General features: G+C 38.1%; 1 long non-coding RNA gene across 1 annotated transcript in view; it reads right to left on the bottom strand.

The window, feature by feature from the left end:
* The window catches only part of LOC140599007 (uncharacterized), a 47,926-nt gene extending 27,190 nt beyond the window's left edge, over positions 1-20,736 (bottom strand). The window contains exon 1 of the long non-coding RNA XR_012001576.1: positions 20,694-20,736. This is a non-coding gene — a long non-coding RNA (uncharacterized lncRNA). The remainder of the gene's footprint in view (positions 1-20,693) is intronic.
* Between the last annotated feature and the right edge of the window lie 1,346 nt (positions 20,737-22,082).

Genomic DNA, 22,082 nt, shown 5'->3' with positions numbered 1-22,082 from the left:
ATTAATTAATAGCAGCCACAGATGAATTTTTAAAAGTAAAATAAAAGTGATCTTAGAATAATGAGTGATCATTAGATACCAGGAGCAGTAAGCAGCACAAAAATGGAACAAGTAAAGATTGTCAACAAGAGAGTCAGACACTGATTTGAATTTGAATACCTAATATATGCATCTTGTAAAAGCATGATGTGTGGTCATTCATGTCTGGGGACTTGAGCAATGCTTCATGTGTAGTTTGTATATGATGGAAGAGTCTCTGATTAAACACTGAGTAGTCAGGTATCAAATGGAATTTATTATATTTTTTAATACCTGGGAGCAACCCATTTATTTATCTTGCTTAAATTTCACCCCCATACACTAGGACAGATTTGATTCATCTCAGAAAACTGGTCAGATGAAAAGCAACTTTATCCCTTCTGATGAGAAAACACAAAATAAAATCAAGCAGTGTAAAGATGTCGGCCAGATGGCGGAGAAGTAGGGTCCTCACCTCACCTGGCCCCACCAACTCACCTGGATAATTTTCAAACCATCCTGAAAACCTACAAATTTGACATGAGATTTAAAGAGAGAACATCTGGCGCACTACAGAGAGAGGGGTTTTTGCTTCTAACAAGGCAGGGAGGCAGAAAAAAAGAGAATCCAGTGGGGGAAGGGCCCCACGAGGAGCCGGGCTAAGGCCGCAGCGAGAGCCTCCAGAACAGGAGAGCCCAGCCCTGGAGAAGCAGGAACATAAAACCCTCACCGATTCCTCCTGGACTGGAAGGCGCTCAGCAGGGAAACCGGGAGAACAGCAGGAGGGGCGGGGGGGCCTCCAGGCTCCCGGGGTCACCAGGAGAGGAGGGGCACCCGGGAGAGAGCCACAGGCAGAGCTGGCCGCAGCCAGTGTGGTTGTTCCTCCTGGTGTCACCCTATGCTTGGGAGGGGCGGGGCCCCAGGGGACAGGGGCCTCACAGGAGAAACAGCTCCCACTGAGCCTTGCAGGGGGCAGGGCAGCTTCCCCAGGTGCACATACCTGATAGTCAGCACAGCAGCCCCTGCCCCAGAAGACCAGGGACAGGGGAAGAGCAAGTTCTTAACCAAGCAGTGCTGGAAAGCTCCAGAGGAAGTCGAGGGATTTACAGTATACAGAACCAGAGGGGACCCCTCCTATTTTTTTTCTTCTTTTATCCAGTACAACTCGTTTTTATATCAGACTGTAAATTTCCAATTTTTTTCTTTTCCTACCTTAACTACATTATTTTACCACATCTTCATTTTTAAGTTTCTTCCTCTTTGACTATCATATTTCTACAATTACAGGTCCTACACATATTTTCCACTTCTAGATTCCCTTCAACATACTCAATTTTGGGAGATGTACAAGATATGTTCTTTTTGTTTTGTGTTCTTTGTTTTCTCTGCCTCATTTTTTCCACAATGGTGAAAGTTAATAACTTCTAAAACATGACCAGCAAGTACCCAGAACCAAGTGTTATACCATGCTGGTTCATTCTGTGAGATTCCTCATTCCCATTCTGCCCCCCTCTTTTATCTCATTTATGTTTTGGTGGTCAATGTTGGAGCCTTCTACCAGTATTTCTGGTGTATAAAAATTTGGGACTGAGCATCTTCTAACATATAGAACTTAATATACTCAGAACCAAGAGGATCACCCTCTAGGACCCCTCAGGGTAGACTACATTCTCCCCCAAATATAACCTTCATCACCACCACCATCTCCCAGTTCCGCCCCCCTTTTTTTTCTTCTTTTTTTCTTTACTTTTGCTTTTTTCTCTTATCCTTTTTTTTTTTTTTTTCTTTTCTTCTTTGGGATTCTTGGATTTTTATGTTTTACTATTTTGTTTTAAAATTTATTTTTCACTTTACTGGTCCTTTTGTTTTATTTTCTTCTGATATTTGTTTTCAATTTCTGGTCTCTGACTTCAGCAGAATCATCTAGGGTGAAATTTACTTATGTTGTGGTTGATATTCTTGACTCAGCCCACTCATACAGCCACTCTGCAATAAGCAAAATGACAAAAAAGAACTCACCACAAAAGAAAGAATCAGAAACAGTACTCTCTGCCACAGAGTTACAGAATTTGGATTACAATTCGATGACAGAAAGCCAATTCAGAAGCACAATTATAAAACTACTGGTGGCTCTGGAAAACATAAAGGAATCAAGAGAGTTCATGACTGCAGAATTTAGATCTAATCAGGCTGAAATTAAAAGTCAATTGAATGAGATGCAATCCAAACTGGAGGTCCTAACCACAAGGGTTGATGAGGTAGAAGAAAGAGTGAGCGACATAGAAGACAAGTTGATGGTAAGGAAGGGAGCCGAGGAAAAAATAGAAAAACAATTAAAAGACTATGAGGAAAGGTTAAGGGAAACAAATAATAGCCTAAGAAGGAAAAATCTATGTTTAATTGGGGTTCCAGAGAGCACCGAGAGGGACAGAGGGAGAGAAAGCATATTTGAACAAATCATAGCTGAGAACTTCCCTAATTTGGGGAGAGAAACAGGCATTCAGATCCAGGAGATAGAGAGGTTCCCCCACCCCCAAATCAATAAAAAACGTTCAACACCTCAACATTTAATAGTGAAACTTGCAAATTCCAAAGATAAAGACAAAATCCTTAAAGCAGCAAGATACAAGAGATCCCTAACTTATATGGGGAGAAAGATTAACAGCAGACCTCTTCACAGACACCTGGCAGGCCAGAAAGGGCTGGCAGGATATATTCAGGATACTAAATGAGAAGAACATGCAGCCAAGAATACTTTATCCAGTAAGGCTCTCATTCAGAATAGAAGGAGAGATAAAGAGCTTCCAAGATAGGCAGGAACTGAAAGAATATGTGACCTCCAAAACCTCTGCAAGAAGATTAAGGGGGACCCTGTAGACAAAAGAGGAACCCCAAAGAAATAATCCACAAAAGCAAGGACTGAATAGGTATTATGATGACACTAAATTCATATCCTTCAATAGTAACTCTGAATGTGAATGGGCTAAATGATCCCATCAAAAGACACAGGGCTGAGGACTGGATAAACAAGCAAGACCCTTCTACTTGCTGTCTACAAGAGACTCATTTTAGACCTAAGGACACCTACAGCCTGAAAATGAAAGATTGGAGAACCATTTACCATTCAAATGGTCCTCAAAAGAAAGCTGGGGTAGCAATCCTCATATCAGATAAATTAAAGTTTATGCCAAAAACTGTAGTAAGAGATAAAGAGGGATACTCTATCATACCTAAAGTGTCTATCCAACAAGAAGACCTAACAATCATGAATGATTATGCCCCTAATGTGGGAGCTGCCAAGTATATCAATTAATAACCAAAGTAAAGACATAGGTAATAATACATTAATAGTAGGAAACTTTAACATAGCACTTTCTGCATATGACAATCTTCAAAGCACAACATCACCAAAGAAACAAGAGCTTTAAATGATACACTGGACCAGATGGATTTCACAGATATATACAGAATTTTTTATCTGAATGCAACTGAATATACATTCTTCTCAAGTGCATTTGGAACTTTCTCCAGAATAGACCACATACTGGGTCACAAATCAGGTCTCAACCCATACCAAAAGACTGGAATTGTCCCCTGCATATTTTCAGACCCTAGTGCTTTGAAACTGGAACTCAATCACAGGAAGAAATTTGGAAGAAATGCAAACACATGGAGGTTAAAGAGCGTCCTGCTAAAAGATGAAAAGGTCAACCAGGAAATTAGAGAAGAATTAAAAAGATTCATGGAAACTAATGAAAATAAAGATACAACCATTCAAAAGCTTTGGGATACAGCAAAAGTAGTCCTAAGAGGGAAATACATTGCAATACAAGCGTCCCTCAAAAAATTGGAAAAAAACTCAAATACACAAGCTAATCTCACACCTAAAGGAACTGGACAAAGAACAGCAAATACAACCTACACCAACCAGAAGAAGAGAGTTGATAAAGATTCAAGCAGAACTCAATGAAATAGAGATCAGAAGAAATGTAGAACAGAACAACAAAACCAGGAGTTGGTTCTTTGGAAGAATTAATAAGATAGATAAACCATTAGCCTGCCTTATTAAAAACAAAAGAGAAAAGACTCAAACTAATAAAATCATGAATGAAAGAGGAGAGATCACAACCAATACTAAGGAAATACAAATGATTTTAGAAACATATTATGAGCAGCTATACGCCAGTAAATTAGGCAATCTAGAAGAAATGGACACATTTCTGGAAAACCACAAACTACCAAAACTGGAACAGAAAGAAACAGTAAACCTAAATAGGCCAATAACCAGGGAGGAAATTGAAGCAGTCATCACAAACCTCTCAAAACACAAAAGTCCAGGGCCAGATGGCTTCCCAGGGAAATTCTATCAAACATTTAAGAAGAAACAATACCTATTCTACTAAAGCTGTTCTGAAAGAAAGAGATGGAATACTTCAAACTCATTTTATGAGGCCAGCATCACCTTAATTCCAAAACCAGACAAAGACCCCACCAAAAAGGAGAATTATAGGCCAATATCCCTGATGAACACAGATGCACAAATTCTCAACAAGATACTAGCCAATAGGATCCAGTAGTACATTAAGAAGATTATTCACCATGACCAAGTGGGATTTATCCCTGGAATGCAAGGCTGGTTCAACACTCATAAGACAATCAATGCGATAGATCATATCAACAAGAGAAAAAACAAGAACCATATGATCCTCTCAATAGATGCAGAGAAAGCATTTGACAAAATACAGCTTCCATTCCTGATCAAAACTCTCCAGAGTGTAGGGATAGAGGGAACCTCCTCATCATCTTTAAAGCCATCTACAAAAAGCCCACAGCAAATATCATTCTCAATGGGGAAGCACTGGGAGCCTTTCCCCTAAGATCAGGAACACGACAGGGATGTCCACTCTCACCACTGCTGTTCAACATAGTTCTGGAAGTCCTCGCCTCAGCAATCAGACAACAAAAAGAAATAAAAGGCATTCAAATTGGCAAAGAGAAAGTCAAACTCTTCCTCTTTGCAGATGACATGATACTGTACATAGAAAACCCAAAAGCCTCCACCCCAAGATTGCTAGAACTCATACAGCAATTTGGCAGTGTGGCAGGATACAAAATTAATGCCCAGGGCAGCCTGGATAGCTCAGCGGTTTAGCACCACCTTCAGTCTGGTCGTGATCCTGGAGACCCGGGATCGAGTCCCATGTTGGGCTTCCTGCATGGAGCCTGCTTCTCCCTTTGCCTGTGTCTCTGCCCCTCTCTGTGTGTGTCTCTCATGAATAAATAAATAAAATCTTAAAAAAAATCAATGCCCAAAAATCAGTGGCATTTCTATACACTAACAATGAAACTGAAGAAAGAGAAATTAAGGAGTCAATCCCATTTACAATTGCACCCAAAAGCATAAGACACTTAGGAATAAACCTAACCAAAGAGGTGAAGGATCTATACCCTAAAAACTACAGAACACTTCTGAAAGAAATAGAGGAAGACACAAAGAGATGGAAAAATATTCCATGCTCATGGATTGGAAGAATTAACATTGTGAAAATGTCTATGGTACCCAGGGCAATTTACACGTTCAATGCAATCCCTATCAAAATGCCATGGACTTTCTTCAGAGAGTTGGGACAAATCATTTTAAGATTTGTGGGGAATCAGAAAAGACCCCTAATAGCTAGGAGAATATTGAAAAAGAGAACCAGAGCCAGGGGCATCACAATGCCAGATTTCAAGTTGTCCTACAAAGCTGTGATCATCAAGACAGTGTGGTACTGGCACAAAAACAGACACATAGATCAATGGAACAGAATATTAAGAAAACCCAGAAATGGGCCCTCAACTATGGTTAACTAATATTCAACAAAGCAGGAAAGACTATCCACTGGAACAAGGACTGTCTCTTCAATAAATGGTGCTAGGAAAATTGGACAGCCACATGCAGAAGAATGAAACTAGACCATTCTCTTACACGAGACACAAAGATAAACTCAAAATGGATGACAGATCTAATTGGGAGACAAGAATCCATCAGAATCCTAGAGGAGAACACAGGCAGCACCTTTTTTGAACTTATCTCTTGTAAGATACATGTATAAAGAGAAACACAAGCAAAAATGAACTATTGGGACTTCATCAAGATAAAAAGCTTCTGCACAGCAAAGAAAGAATCAACCAAACTAAAAGACACCCTATGGAATGGGAGAAGATATCTGCAAATGACCTATCAGATAAAGGGCTAGTACCCAAGATCTATAAAGAACTTATTAAACTCAACAGCAAAGAAACAAACAATCCAATCATGAAATGGGCAAAAGACATGAACAGAAATTTCACCAAAGAAGACATAGACATGGCCAACAAGCACATGAGAAAATGCTCCGCATCACGTGCCATCAGGGAAATACAAATCAAAACCACAATGAGATAACACCTCACACCAGTGAGAATGGGGAAAATTAACAAGATAGGAAACAACAAATGTTGGAAAGGATGTGGAGTACGGGGAACCCTCTTGTACTGTTGGTGGGAATGTGAACCGGAACAGGCACCCCAGAAAACTGTGTGGAGGTTCCTCAAAGAGTTAAAAATAGATCTGCCCTACGACCCAGAAATTGCACTGTTGGGGATTTACCCCAAAGATACAGATGCAATGAAACGTCGGGACACCTGCACCCCGAAGTTTATAGCAGCAATGTCCACAATAGCCAAACTGTGGAAGGAGCCTCGGTGTCCATCGAAAGATGAATGGATAAAGAAGATGTGGTCTATGTATACAATGGAACATTACTCAGCCATTAGAAATGACAAATACCCACCGTTTGCTTCAACGTGGATGGAATTGGTGGGTATTATGCTGAGTGAAGTAAGTCAATCGGAGAAGAACAAACATTATATGGTCTCATTCATTCGGGGAATATAAAAAATAGTGAAAGAGATTAGAGGGGAAAGGAGAGAAAATGAGTCAGAATTATCAGTGAGGGAGACAGAACATGAGAGACTCCTAACTCTGGGAAACGAACAAGGGGCAGTGGAAGGGGAGATAGGCGGGGGCGGGGCGGGGGGATGGGGTTACTGGGTGACGGGCACTGAGGAGGGCACTTGATGGGATGAGCACTGAGTGTTATACTATATGTTGGCAAATCAAACTCCAATAAAAACAGATACAAAAAAAAAAGATGTCTACAAAACAGAGGCACAGAATGTGTTTTGAAAGGTTTTAAGGGTGTAAGGTACAAGGGAATATTCTCTGTAAAGATGTCATGGAGACAGAAATGTTCTTCCTGCTTTCTGCTATACCACCAGCATGCAGAGTGGCAGCTGCACACCGTAAATGATTGTGCAACATTTTTAAATGAATGAATGATGAAATTCTCTATGCCACAGATAGGCAGATAATGTCAACTTTGAAACAGTTGAGAAAAACAGCTCAGCCCAAGGTGTCTTCTTTAGCCATTGTCCGAAATCTCCATCTGCCCAAGGGAAGAACCTGGGCTGCCAGAGGCTCTGGATAAAACTGATTAGGTGAGATCTGGACTCCTGAGAAGGAGCCATTCCATTGTGTAAGAGTCATCTGCTAGTTTGTGTCTAGGCTAGTTGGCCTGGAAGACCCAGAAGTCTACAGGTAAATGGTAGAGAGTGAGGAGCTTACTCTTAGAAGTTCATCTGGGACACCTGGCTGGCTCAGCAGGTGGAGTGTGCAACTCTTGATCTCGGGGTTGTGAGTTTAAGACCCATAGTGGGTATAAAGATTACTTAAAAAATAAATAAGAACCTTTAGGTAGATAGGGGTGGGGAAGATACGAGTTTATCTTCAGGGCTGGAGCTTTCATGAGTAGCCCATGATTCAGCAACAATGAGTGGCCATACAGACACAAGCAGGAATACACCTTCTCAGAAGAAAGTGGCAGAGCAAAGATACCATGTAGCCTAGGGGGAGAAAATGAAGGGAAATAATTTTTTTCCTAGTTTCCATTTCTAGTGCAACCCAAGGGAATTTCTGAACTTTGCTACTTTTTAAAAGTTTAATAAATCTCGGTTTATCCATTAAGAGTTTATCTGAGCAAAATTCAATTCAAATAGAGCAGTGCCAAAGCAGACAGGAACCAAGGGAAAGACATATACAGAAAGTGTAGAAGCAGAGGAAGTCAATTATTTGATTGGCTGTAGCCTAAGTCTCATTTGGCTGTTTGTGTTTGTCTTTAAGTTTCAATTCCAGAACCTTGAAGCATTTACAGGCTTAGATCCTGGTTGACTTATATAGACTACGTCCTGGGCATTAGGGCCACATAAGTCTAATGATCACCTTGTTTAACTATTTTAACATATTAGGACACATCATTTTGTGATTTCAATTTATTTATTCATCTTAAATAAATATGAGCAAATACAAATAAATATGAGCTTCTACTTTATGTTCTGCACTATTCTATATACTAGAAATATAGCAATGAATAAAACAAAATCTGTGCTCTCAAGGCTTATCTTTGCATAAAGAAGGGAGAATGGCCAACAGTAAGCAAATGAACAAGAACATATATTAATACATATGAAGGTAAGTGGCTAGGAGAATACAAAGAGCTAATAATTGGACTTGACTGCAGTTTTTTATGAAGAATGATCAGAGAAAGACTCATCATTAAAGTGTGGAATTACGAAATCATTAGCAGAGGTATTTAAAATCAAGAAACTCAATAAGATAACCCAAGGAGCATGTATAGCTTTAAAAAAAAAAATTTAAGCCTTTCTTTTTTACACTGACTTCAAGAGGTTTCTGTTTCTTGCAACCAAACAAGTTTGAACTGAAAGACAAAATGTTACTGGAAGCAGCTAAAAATCCCTAATACCACTTTGTTCCCAATTCTGGATCCTAGAATGCCTAGCTATGCTTTGCCTCTGACCTTTCATTAAATCCCCTTTAAATGAACTAGCTTGATTGAGTTCATGCTCGTTTAAGAAAGAACCTTAATAAACAACTTGGCTTCAGACATAACACATACTTTTCTAGTCCTCTCAAAAACTCTTTGTATCCCTTGGCAAAATTAGAGCACAAATGCTGCCATTTGGCTAGGCCTCTAAAACTAGTTTTGCAATTATTTAATTTTAATCCTCTTTACAAATGATTAAGTCAGAGATGACCAAAAAGTCATTCATTAAAAATAATTTCCTTAACTAGTGAAACATACAATAATGTATTTCAGTCTGTAAAAAATAAATTTAAAGCAAGCAGAATGCTGGCCATACTATTAACAACCCTATGTACCATTTGAAGAACTGTCTCTTGAGACAGTCTGTCAAATATATGAAAGAAATGGCACTTAGAAATCGTTGCCTGCTGTAGCTGAAGGCATCCAATATATTTTTTCTAGTACTTTGTGGATTCAAAAAACTTTGTGTCAAACCATATGGTATTTTCCTTCATTAAAAAAAATAGTTCTACTTTGTTTATTCTTAAAATAAACAAAATAATACTTATTTTGTTGAAACTATTAAAGATTTTTTTCCTCAAAGGCTTAAAAATAGCCAGTATAATAAGCAAAAACCAACTTGAATATACTTTGATTTTTTTCTCCCACATTAGATATATTTTATTTGTTCAACACAAAAGCTTATTTTGATTAAGTAAAAAACTGAATTCCAGCTTAATAATCAACCTGTAAGTTCTATTAACTTGCCACTTAAAAAAAAAAAAGCAATGATTAATGTATAGAACTGTTGAATCATTATATTGTGTGCATGAAACAAAATCAACCCTGTATATGTTAATTATACTTCAATACAAAAAAAAATCATATATTGGAGTGTTATGAATATCAAATGGGGAAAGACAATAGGACAGAGGCCATGCCCTTGGCAAGCCTAATTTCTAACACTCATCAAACCGTGAGCTAACATGGCAGTACCTGAGGTGTACAATGCTGACAATGTGAGTGTAGGACAGAGAGAGCACCATGTGACCTGGAGAATTCATGGACAGCTTCTCAAAGGAGAAAAATCTGATCTGGGCCTTTTAGAGGTTATTCAAATAACAAACAAAACAAAACCATTCTGATTACCTTTAACACTCCATTTGACTGTATCCATGGCAAAAATCCTGGGAATAGGAACAACTATTGTTTCCCTCCTAGAAATCTTAATTATGAGAATGTTCTCTTTAATATTTGGCCCAGTAAGGCTATTGATGTGAAAACTACTACATGGAATTTCATAAGGAGCCAATAGGAAGGTCTGATTTTTCATCCATATTGGAAAAAAAATGAAGTGGCCAAATGCAGAGAAAATTTTGAGTGAATTGTAATGTTTTCATACCATGGAATATCATGCTTTAATTTTTTTTAATGGCACTATGTCCATTCTGCAGCAACATAAAAATACATATACAGATACTAGTATTGACAGGTGTCAACTGGAACAGAAAACCAGACAGGCAACATTAAATTTAAAATTTAAATTTTAAATAAAATTAAATTTAAATTTTGTAAATTAAATTTATTTATCTAAATGATAAAGAAATGTGTAGGCCCTCTAAAGATATCCAGCAGAAAGATCAGCTATTCTTTTAGAGCAACACAAACTTTCTGACACCCAAATGTCACCAGTTGGGCTCACAAAGATGGATGACAGTGTCCAGACAGAGAATATTAATCTAAAATTCTGCAGCTTTGCTTCTCACCTCTAGTCTTTCTGTGCAGACAGAGCAGTCCAGCATCAGCCCAAATCTGTGTAATCTCTGGATACTGTCTTGCATGGGTGAGAGGCACCCCATGGCCCTCAGATTTACACAGGGCACATTGTGACCAAATTCATTCAGACCAAAGAAACCTCTCTTTCAATGTCCTCAGCTTCTCCAGATTGACACTGCTTTGTCCAAACACCCTCCTAAACTCAGTACTGAAGGAACAGAGTGAGTACTATCCAGAAAGACATCTTTCAGACTTATTTGCTGGACCATATTTCAACTTCAGGGCTAATCTATGATCGAACAACTAAGATGCAAAACTATTTGTACTCTATGCCTGTCATTATGTAAAAATGAATAGGCACTAGGGGTACAGGTTAACAATTATGGCACAGCTGTACTAGAATTGAACAAATACAAATGAGTGGTAGATAATGAAAGCCAAGTTTCTCGCTGTTGGAGTAGGAAATTCACAAATAAGCAGAAAGGAAGCTAGAATCCACCATGTGACAACAAGTTCGAGTGGGGAACAATATGAATTCACCTTAGGTTAATATAGATACAAGTGATTGCATATAGACATATTTGTAGGTATGTGTACACACATGGGTTACCACACACACATTTACTAGTCCTATCAGTTGGGAGGGCCTAAAAGGAGCAGTAGGAGCAAAGAGAGACAATCACACTGATTGCCCAGATCTTGGTTTCTAGTTCTCCTTGGAGAAATGCTTGATTGTAGGACTGGGGCAGGGAATATACAAGACAAATCTGGGGCAACTTGTACTGCCAGAAAACAAGGAAGTTCTTAATATACACATACCTACACACATATACATATAGAGATGTATGTGTCCAAGGAACACAGAAGCCAACTGAAAGGTTTCCCAAGAGTCACTGTAACAAAAGCGTGGTATTGGATTATAGCCTAAGGTATAAAGAAAATATCCATGACTCCACAGTGAGATGATTTTTAAATACATTAATAAGGGAAAAGACAAATATCCCATGCAAAAAAAGTCCAAATAAGTTATGGATATACTATACCTTCAAGGAGGGGGAGCATAACTCCCAGTCCTTACTTGTGGGCCGTGCATAGTGATTTCCCTCCAAAGAGCACAGTATGAGGGAACCCGGCTGGCTCAGTCAGTGGAGCAAAGGACTGTTAACCTTAGGGCTGTGACTTTAAGCCCCATTTTGGGTGAGATTACTTAAAACTAAAGTCTTTAGAGGAAAAAAAAAAAGTGTATAGAAATGAAGAAAACAAGATGGAGAAACCTGGCAAACACTTCCATGGCCAGATGACCAAGATGAATATCAATAACCATAACTTGTGTTAATAGTATGTGTCCTGAACATAGGGGGATCCCTGGGTGGCTCAGCGGTTTAACACCTGCCTTCCACCCAGAGCGTGATCCTGGAGTCCCGGGATTGAGTCCCACATCGGGCTCCCTGCATGGGGCCTGCTTCTCCCTCTGCCTGTGTCTCTGCCTCTCTCTCTTTTTCTGTGTATCTCTCATGAATAAATAAATAAAATCTTTAAAAAAAAAAAAAAAGATAGTATGTGTCCCTGATACAATGTGATGAAAAATGGTGCTCTACTTCTGTATTCTTCTCTAAACCCATAACCTCAGTCTTATGAAAAAAGACAGCAGATAATTTCTGACAGTGGTGCAGCCCACAAAAACACCTATGCAGAATTTCTCAAAACTGTCAACCAACCAGAAACAAGGTTGGGTCAAAAAAAAAAAAAAAAAAAAGGAACATCCCAGAGGGGCCACAGAAGACATGACAACTAAATATGATGTGTCCAAAATGGAATTCCGTGACAGAAAAAAAAGGAGGTGAAAACTAAGACAATCAGAATAAAATATGAAATTTATTTTTTTAAGATTTTATTTATTTATTCATGAGAGACACAGAGAGAAAGAGAGAGAGAGGCAGAGACACAGGCAGAGGGAGAAGCAGGCTCCTCGCAGGGAACAGGATGTGGGACTCGATCCCAGGACCCCAGGATCATGCCCTGCGCCAAAGGCAGATGCTCAACCACTGAGCCACCGAGGTGCCCCTAAAGTATGAAATTTGGTTAATTAATATGATTCATTAATTATAATAAATGTACCATACTAATGCAAGATGTTAGTAACAGGGAAATGTGGTGTGGGGCACATGGGACTATCTTTTAATGTGGTGTGGGGCACTCTGTACTATCTTTTCAATTTTTCTATAAAATGTAAAACCACTCTTAAACTATTATAAAATATGTAGGCATATTGATTAAAATGAAATAGTGAAAAAAGGCAGCTACAGTGGAGCAATGGAGCCATAGAGAATATTTTTTAATAGTTTGTGTCTTTATACTTTAGCTAACCAAACAGAAGGACATTGTTCCCAACGAGATATATTGCTCAGTACAGAGTTGTATGATTTTTAAAAAATCTTTTTCATCATCTCATTCTCATTTTCATAACTTCTTTAGACTTTTCTTTTTCTTGAGAAATTAGGGAAAAGTGAGAATTCTGCCAACTTCGCATTTATTTTTAGAAAAACTTGATCATTTAAATGGAACTTGTCTGTTTCTAATGATCTAATAAGACCGCCCCTGAGGGCAAGAGAGTCCTTCTCAAAAGCAAGTTCATAATTCTGGGGGTTATGGTAACTGAAAAATCCTGGAAGCATTTTAGCCTGTCATAAATTTATGACTAATTTAGATGTGAGATAAAAATAAAAATTTAAAATGTTTAATTTTTCCAGCATCAGCTGTATGTTCAAGTTAAAGATAAAAAGAAGAAACATGTCTGTTTCCGGGTTTACATGGAGATGTTTGAACATTCAAAACATTTAGAACTTAGAACTCCTCAGAAGGGACGCCTGGGTGTGGTTGAGCATCTGCCTTCGGCTCAGGGTGTGATCCCGGGGTCGGGGGATCGAGTCCCACATCGGGGTCCCCACAGGAAGCCTGCTTCTCCCTCTGCCTGTGTCTCTGCCTCTCTGTCTCTCTCATGAATAAATAAATAAAATCTTAAAAAAGAAAAAAAAACTGCTCAGAATTTTTCTGTGAGACCTGTTATCTGATATTCTAATGATGACCAATTTTAATGCCTCTGATTTGTATAATCCATCTTTAGCTCTTTGTTTAGTGCATTTCCTAAGTCCAGTGGGTCGGTTCACTTACATTTAGCTCCCAGTGTAAAAGGAAATTCTCTAATTTGAATAAACATCTCCAGTGCCTATTTAAAAGCAGGAAATCAAAATGCAATTTTAATCACTTATTTTCAGATTGATTAGCTGTCTATTGGAACAGTTAACAAAAGATGGCTAATTATGAAAGATTGAGATATAAAAGGGTGCGATTTTCACATAAATAGTTTTCCCAAAACTGGAAATACAGGAAAAAATCACATGGTCTAGGAGAGCACATTCAGTGAGAAGGACTGAGTGAGGTCCTGCCTCTCTCAGGCCCTTGCAGAAGTTATACCATAGCATTTTAAAACAAAACCAAACGGTGATGACAAACCTTGGCTGGAACAGGTGTTGGATGACACGTGTGCCTTCTGGCAGGGTGGTTATCTGACTCTGTCAAGGGTCCTGTACCTTTGAGGGTGAGAGGCAGAGACACTTGGATGAAGCCTGTTTGTGATCAGAACACAGATCTAAACAGCCTTTCGTGGTGTGGAAGGGTAAAGAGAATTTGAATTTCAGGATGATCCTGGGGAATCTTGAGGAAGAATTTAAGGAAAGAGAGAGTCTGATACACAAGAACTCCAGCAAGAGCACCAGTGGCTGGCAGGGGAAGATGGTCCTGGGCCAGACACTGCGACTGAAGGGGGGCTCAGCCCTACCCCAGGCACCTGCCAAAAAGGTAGGAATGTGCACGATAGAAAGCTTGAGTTCACTCTGGGCTCTGCCACCCCAGTTCTCGAGAAGCCCTGCTGCAGGACTCTCTGCAACTCTGACTTAAGGTCCGGCAGTGCCTCCCACCAACTTGGACAAAGCAGGGACATCTCTCTGCACAGCTGGCACACAACCATACTGTGTGACAAATGCCATCACAACAACACAGATTTCCAGTTCCGTGAGGAAGCATGGTGTGAACAGCGCATACACTTCAACTTCCTTGAGAACAACTCCGTGCATCTGTCAGCCACAAGGCTGCGGAATCCTGGCTTTCCTACACCTTCGGGGGTGAAGGAAGGAAGTGTAGCTTGGGTCACTGCCCAGCCTAAGGTATTTTTGTGGGAGCTCCTCACCGTTCCTTTCCAAACAAGTATGCCAAGTGTACCTAACTCTCCACAATCGAGCACAGACATGCAGTTACCTGCTGCAGCTTTACTGATGTTTAGTGGTTTGTCACCATGTTGTGACCCCCTGTTATCCTAACTACTGGAATCCCAAAGGTCAGCCAGTCTCGATTGGCCCCAAAGTGCAACAGAAGGTAAATGACACAACAGAAGTTTTTACCAAACGGTGAAACTGCGTAATTTGCCATGTTTTGTGTTTGCTTGTCAGTTTTGTTTTTAAGATTTATTTATTTATTTGGGAGAGAGGGAAAGAGAGTGCATGAGCAGGGGTGGGCAGAGGGACAGAAGGAGAGGGAGCCTGACTCCAGGCTTGTACCCAGGACCCTGAGATCATGACCCAAACTAAAGGCAGATGCTTAACCTGAGCCACCCAGGCACCCTAGTTTGTTGGTTTTTATCATCTGTACACATAAAGCTTCATGTATATGAAATTTTATGCCAGAGAGGTTCATAATTCAGAGAAATTTATATATCTATGTGTATATAATTTTTTTAATTGTGGAGTACTAAAAAAAAAAAAAAAAAAAAAACCTTCCATGAAGACAAAAATGTCCTGTGGTAATACGACTGTTTAGCCCCCAAAATGTGGGTAATGAGGCTGAAGAAGGAATTTCTTCTTTAACAAAAACTTTTAACACAGAGAGCTGCTCGTGGCTATTGGCTACTGCATTGGACAACACAGGTCTACAAGATAGGAAAAATGATCATTTAAAAAAATATTTAAGAATCTCATTTTTGCCAGTAGTTTAAAACTTCTTCCCCACTGAGCTGCCAATGAGAGGCTGTCTTAACGCAACAGCAAATTTGCTAAGTGTTAGTAGAGGGAAGGTTTCCTAGATAATGGCATCTGTTTCCCTTGCCTCACACCTTTCCCAGAGAGCAACTGGTTAATTTTTTTTTTAATTTAAAATTAAAAATAAAAAAAAAATGCAGGAAGAGGAACAAACAAATAGCAACAAATGGTCATCATACTTGGAAAATCATCAGCTTCTAAACAGTGTGGATTGGCCAAATGACAACCTAAGAGCTTCAAAAGAAATGCCAAATAAGCAAAGTTACTTTTGCCATTTTGATGGAATTCATTGAATATTCACTAAAGGAATTTTTCTTTTTTTAATCAGACACAGGGTAAGGACAGAGAGGTAAAAGATTTTCACTTTTTCTGCACTTTACTTTTGTTCACGTAAGTTATTGTCTATAGCTATTTGCCATTTTTTCTGTCCTGTAAATGCAGACACAGACTTGTCAATAATATCTGTATTCAACCATTTTGATAAGCAACTTTCTTCTCCATGGCAGCTTACGTTGACTATTTTTAAATTATGCCTCTGCATTCTAAATTTATGTTTTTCCTTTGCAGAATTCAAAGTGTGACCTGTTTTTAGCATCAGGACCCTTTGTGATGGCTACAAATGATGGCTAACAGGACATGACGCAGAAGAAAGGACTGGCAGTCTGGGTCAGTCCCCTGATTGACAACATATTTTACCCTCCTGAGTCAACATCAAGAAAGGGCAACAAAAATAAAGAAAGAAAGAAAGAAAGAAAGAAAGAAAGAAAGAAAGAAAGGGCAACAAGATATTAGCCATGACATCTTGCCATTTTCTATTTGGATAAAAATAGTTATGAGGGTAGTTTCGTGCCTGAATCATACTTTGATTATCATATACTCCAAACCTTCAACTAGTAGGCACAGGTTAGAGTGGAAAATACATCTCAGGATTTGTTAAACTTTAGTTGATGAAGAACAGATTGCAGGAGATGACTAGCTTCAAAAAATACCTCCAGAGTCTTACCCAGAATTTACCCTTCATCACTCAGTTTGGAAGCAGTAGTCTAAAATAGGTCACCTGGAGTTCGCAAGAATTACTGGCATTCCTGCATGTAAGATGCTAAAGAGCTTTCTCCCTCTATGCAGTAAAAAATGTAATTGGTTAAAAATCCAGGATAAACCACGCTTAGGTGCCTTCTGCCTTCTGCACATTTGTCATATTTGTAACAGGCACTAGTAATGCTACAAAAACTTTAGGGAAAGACCAGGGACAAGGTCTGAATGGAACCACCCATGAAATCAATCTTTATACAGGTTAGGAGTCCCCAGGCATCCGTTTTAGTTGCACTTAAGCCTGCATCTTGTGGTTACTTTAAAAACAGTTTCTTAAAAAATGTTGCCACTTTCTACTGATACAAAATGGAAATAGAGGTGCCTGGGCCGCATACTTGCTTAAGCTCATGTGGTGCTCTCAGGATCCCAGCTCAGCAGGGAGTTCTGCTTCAAATTCTCTCCCTCTGCCCCACCCACTCTCCTGGCTCCCACTTGTGCTCTCGCTCTCTCTCTCTCTCTCTCTCTGAAATAAACATTTTTAAAAAATGAAATAAAAACAAAATGTGAATACATTTTTAGGAGTATTTTCCATATACGTGCAGAGAAATAATATTTATAAAAGCAATAAAATGTAGGATTCTTAGATTTGTTATATTATTATATATATGTAAATATCTATTTGCTATACTATTTAACATAGCTATGGTTATGACAAGGGATACTATAAAAAAACACTTATCTCTCTAAAATTTCCTTGTGGCAGACATTTGTAACTCGGCAGGCCTCAGACACCTCTAATGCCTAAGCTGAGTGAGCATCCTCACCACTTTGGTTGTCAATGAATATACCTTCTTATATCATCAAGAAAGTGTATCTTAGGAAAAAATTTAAAAATCACTGTGGACAGTTTTCTTCTGGGGCAAAGTGTGTGCTCACATGTGCAGGCTCATGGACCCAGGAGGACATCTCAGATGGCCTTGCACCCTGGGCCTGTTAATGTACACTCCTTGGAATTTGAATTCCCCTCACTTCACCTTGCAAGCAGACTCTGAGAAACACGTCGGGTTTTTCTTAATTTCAGTTATTTGCATTTGGTGTGTGGGCAGCCATATTGTCAGACTCATATGAACAGTGTAGGGACAAAGGAAAGGGACAGACACCAAAAACGCTAAAGGGAGCTTCTTATACCTGGAAGAAGCCTTACTTGTCAAGCCTAGAATCTGTTATAACTTGTGCTTTCCTGCACAGGACTTCAGGGAGCCAGGGAAAAGATGCCTACACCTTAGATCCCTTATCATTATCTACCCCCAAATACTTCATCAGTCCATCATTCAACCCAGCTATTTATCAAAACTGTCTTATTCTAAATTTCTAACACTGGTTATGCAAAATCAAAAATTGAAATTTAGACAAATTATTGCATCAGTATTTAATAAATGGTATCACAGAGCATTAGTCCATGGTTTGAGTCTAACGTCCTGTTCCCACCCTCCCCATTCCTCTCCCTCACACCCAATAAACCTGGTACTTCTTCATTCCGAATATATGCCTGTGTTTGTATTGTCCTTTCCCTAAGAATTGCCTGTCACCTTCTCTGTGGAGCCTTTCTCTTGCCTCAAAACACATCAGATTCTATATCACTAAGAGCTGACAGCCATCACATTCTGTCTCAGATTACAGTAGCTGGTTCTTTAACAGAATTGGACACTTTTATATAGAATCTTAGTTTCCTCCCCCAATTCCTAATACATAGCTGAATGCAAAGCAGATGAATTTTTTGCATTTGTTAAAATGAGTTTAATTGAACATCAAAGCAATTTGATTTCTAAATAAGAGGACCCAAAAATGTGACTTAGCTTGCAGAATTATGTGTAAATTTTTTATGCTTTATTTTTGCATTGCATTGCACTGGCCTTATCATTAAGTCTTTTAAGTTAAATATTCAGAGAGGTTGGCCATGGATATGGGTTGCTATGGTAATGTGATCCTGCCAATATCTAGTGCTCTTGAAACTTTATGAGTTTTATGAACAGAAGAACCCTAGGATAAGCATAACCTTTACACTTTAGGTGCAGCTGTATAATTTTGAAAGTTACATCTCAAGGGAAAAATAAAGATAAGTTCACATGTCTTAGAAGTGTGTGTTTTTAAAATAATGTTTATGTAAAAAGTATAATATCCTATGTAAGGAGTTTAGGTCCCATAATCTGAAAAAATATATTTTTAAGTATCATTGGAATAGGATATGACCCTACTGATTATATTTATGTATTTTTAATACATCTACACGTTTGGCTGAAAATTTCTCACTACAAAGAAGCTATGCAATACTAAATCATTACCGCTATTAAGATTTTCTAATATTTATACACTATTGTATTATATCACAGCAAAATTTCTTACCATCCAAAATCATCCTATATTTAATACTATCTGTAGACCAAGAATTGTGATTGGATATAGTTACTAAACCACAATTTTTGTGATTTACTGTACTTATAAACCTAATTTGAGGTAAGCAATTTCTAAATAAAAAAGCTCTCTCTCACTTAAGAAATCTGATATAAATTTCAAAGGTTTTTAATGTGCCATTAAACCTGGCTATATCTAAGTTTATTTTCTAAAATAATTCATGTTTACCTTTCTTTAAATACAATAGTCTCATAGTTAACTGATTTATAGAGCCTTATGTCCAATAAGTATGTGAAATATAGGGAATAATTTTAACAACTACTTAGCTTCAAGAGATGTGTGGTGAATAATGTACCTAATAGTTCATGTATCTCTGTAACTTTGTTTATAAGTCAGTGTAATTTACCACGATATAAGTCTCATGAATGCTTTATTACAAGATTATTTCTATAATTTTTGGGGTACATACAATTTTATACTGCTATATAATATCAATGCCTCCAGATAACAAATAATCAGCAAGCTACTTAAATATTGTACTTATGAGAGGATAATATCATTATTCATAAACACGCAAAAGTTTGGAATTTCTTCTTAATGTTTAGAGTTTTGCTTTGATATTCTGGTATCACATAAATAGCAAAAACTCAATGATAGCAAAAACTCAATGTATCTTAAAAATGAAACAGATTTTTCCTTTAGATAGAATATATATAAAATTATTCTGAATAATACAAATTCAAAGCATAAAAATTTCTTTGTATTCACCCATTGTTAGGAGAGTGGGAGTCACACATTGCTTTCTATGTCTAATTCATATGGCTTTGGTCATAAGGTCCATTTTCAAATCCAGAAGGAAGCAGCAACTGACTACAGTAATTTAGATGTGATTGGACCACTGCTTATTTTTTCCTATGTAGTTACTATAGGAAATGGCAAGTCACCGCAATAAAGGGTAATTGATGAAGAAATCCAATAAAACTGCATGACCTAAGGGAATTGCTGTGTGTCATCTATTAAAACTGGTGTGGGATGGTCATCCAGTCAGCCATCTACATTCAAGAGTTAACTCCTTCCCTAAGGACAAATCACTCCACACAGAACATGCCTCCAAAAAGTTTTTTTGTTGTTACTTTGGTTTGGGGTTTTTTTGTTTTTTACAAGTTGTACTAATTCAAATAAATTTTTCTCCCAGCTTTTCCTTGAAAAAGGTAAAGACATATAACAGATGATTTCACAGTAACAGATGATTTAGGACTCCAAATGAGTACCTCCACTGACAACCAAAGGCTTAAGGCTTATTCTTGAAAAACTTTATTTAGATAAATCTCCCTCTCCCCAAAGTCTGTTTTTTGTATCATTAAAATAATGTCTGACTTTACCATCTACATCTGTAATACTTAAAATACATAAATATATGGTTTGAAATTCCTATTATGACCTGAAAATAAATTTGACAAACCTTGTCTGAAGTTTCCCACAGAATTTATGAAATTATAAAGATCTGGAAAAGAAAAGAAAGACAAAAACTATCAGGAATTTTTAATTATACATACATAATTTCATAACTTATAATATTAACAATCCATTCTACTAGGAATCAGTCTCTCAATAAGGCTATGCTGGAAACTATTCATAAAGAATAAAGTGCCTAATTAATAGGTAGTGCGGTGGCTGAACAGGAAAAGTACAAGACTACAATCCAGCACTGACATTATCAAAATTAAAATAGACCAGTAAGAGGAGAGGTACTCATGAAAATTAAAGGGAGCTAAACCACAATCCCACTCAAACCATTTAGCGTATTTGGAGATTCAATTTGTTAGTAATTTCACTAGCAATTAAATTACTCATCTTAGAGCATTCACTCATTTATCCACTGCACTACACACCAAAAATAAATATTCACTTTTGACAATAGACTTCTGAGCCAGGCATTTTTTGTCATTTGTTTTTTAAAGAATGCTCCTTTCATCAGGATCAGAGAGCATATAACAAATTACTTTTGTGTAACAGCAGCAAGGCAGATTCTTAAAAAAGAAAAAAAAAAAGATTTTATTTATTTATTCATGAGAGACAGAGAGAGAGAGAGAGAGAGAGGCAGAGACCCAGGCAGAGGGAGAAGCAGGCTCCCCACAAGGAGCCCTGTGGGGGACTCGATCCCAGATCCTGGGATCACGCCCTGAGGCGAAGGCAGGCACTCAACCACTGAGCCACCCAGGCGTCCCAACAAAGTAGATTCTAAAATCAAAACACTTTTGCATTTATTATTATTACCATTAGCTAATACCAACACTTAAAGGTATTTTACAGCAAGATCTGTAAATGGAAACAACTGGAAGCTCTGTGCTTTCACTTCGGACTTTTCAAAGCAGATACCAAAAAGGGATGAGTTGTACATCTCACTTCACCTCATGATCTCAACAGTTTGATGCCAAAAATATCCTTTATCTGGGTGTAAACTGGTTCCTTGACCCTTGTAAAAAATCCACATAAAATAATGGTATTGTTGGCTAATGTGAGTAAGAACTCAACTTACCAGCAGTGTATTTATCTACAAAGGAATCCATAAGGAGGTTACCACTACAATTAAGAGCTTATAACATCAGTGAAATCACTATTTGGTTTTGACAGAACAATCTGCTTAAATTTTTCAACACCTAATTAACACTCTTAATCGATGGTATTTTAATACATTAGTGCATCATTCTGGAAATGCTAATGGTATATTAAATATGTTTGATCAATATTAAAGAAGTGGGTTGTAATCTATTTTAACTAATACAAATGGGCACTATTTTAGGTCTTTACTGCTATCTACTGCTCCACTGATTGTGATATGCAATTTGTT

The sequence above is a fragment of the Vulpes vulpes genome, chromosome 5 (assembly GCF_048418805.1).
Source record: "Vulpes vulpes isolate BD-2025 chromosome 5, VulVul3, whole genome shotgun sequence".
Classification (NCBI taxonomy): Eukaryota; Metazoa; Chordata; class Mammalia; order Carnivora; family Canidae; genus Vulpes; species Vulpes vulpes.
The sequence above is the reverse complement of the archived record's forward strand: the minus strand, read 5'-3'. Positions and strand labels throughout refer to the sequence as shown.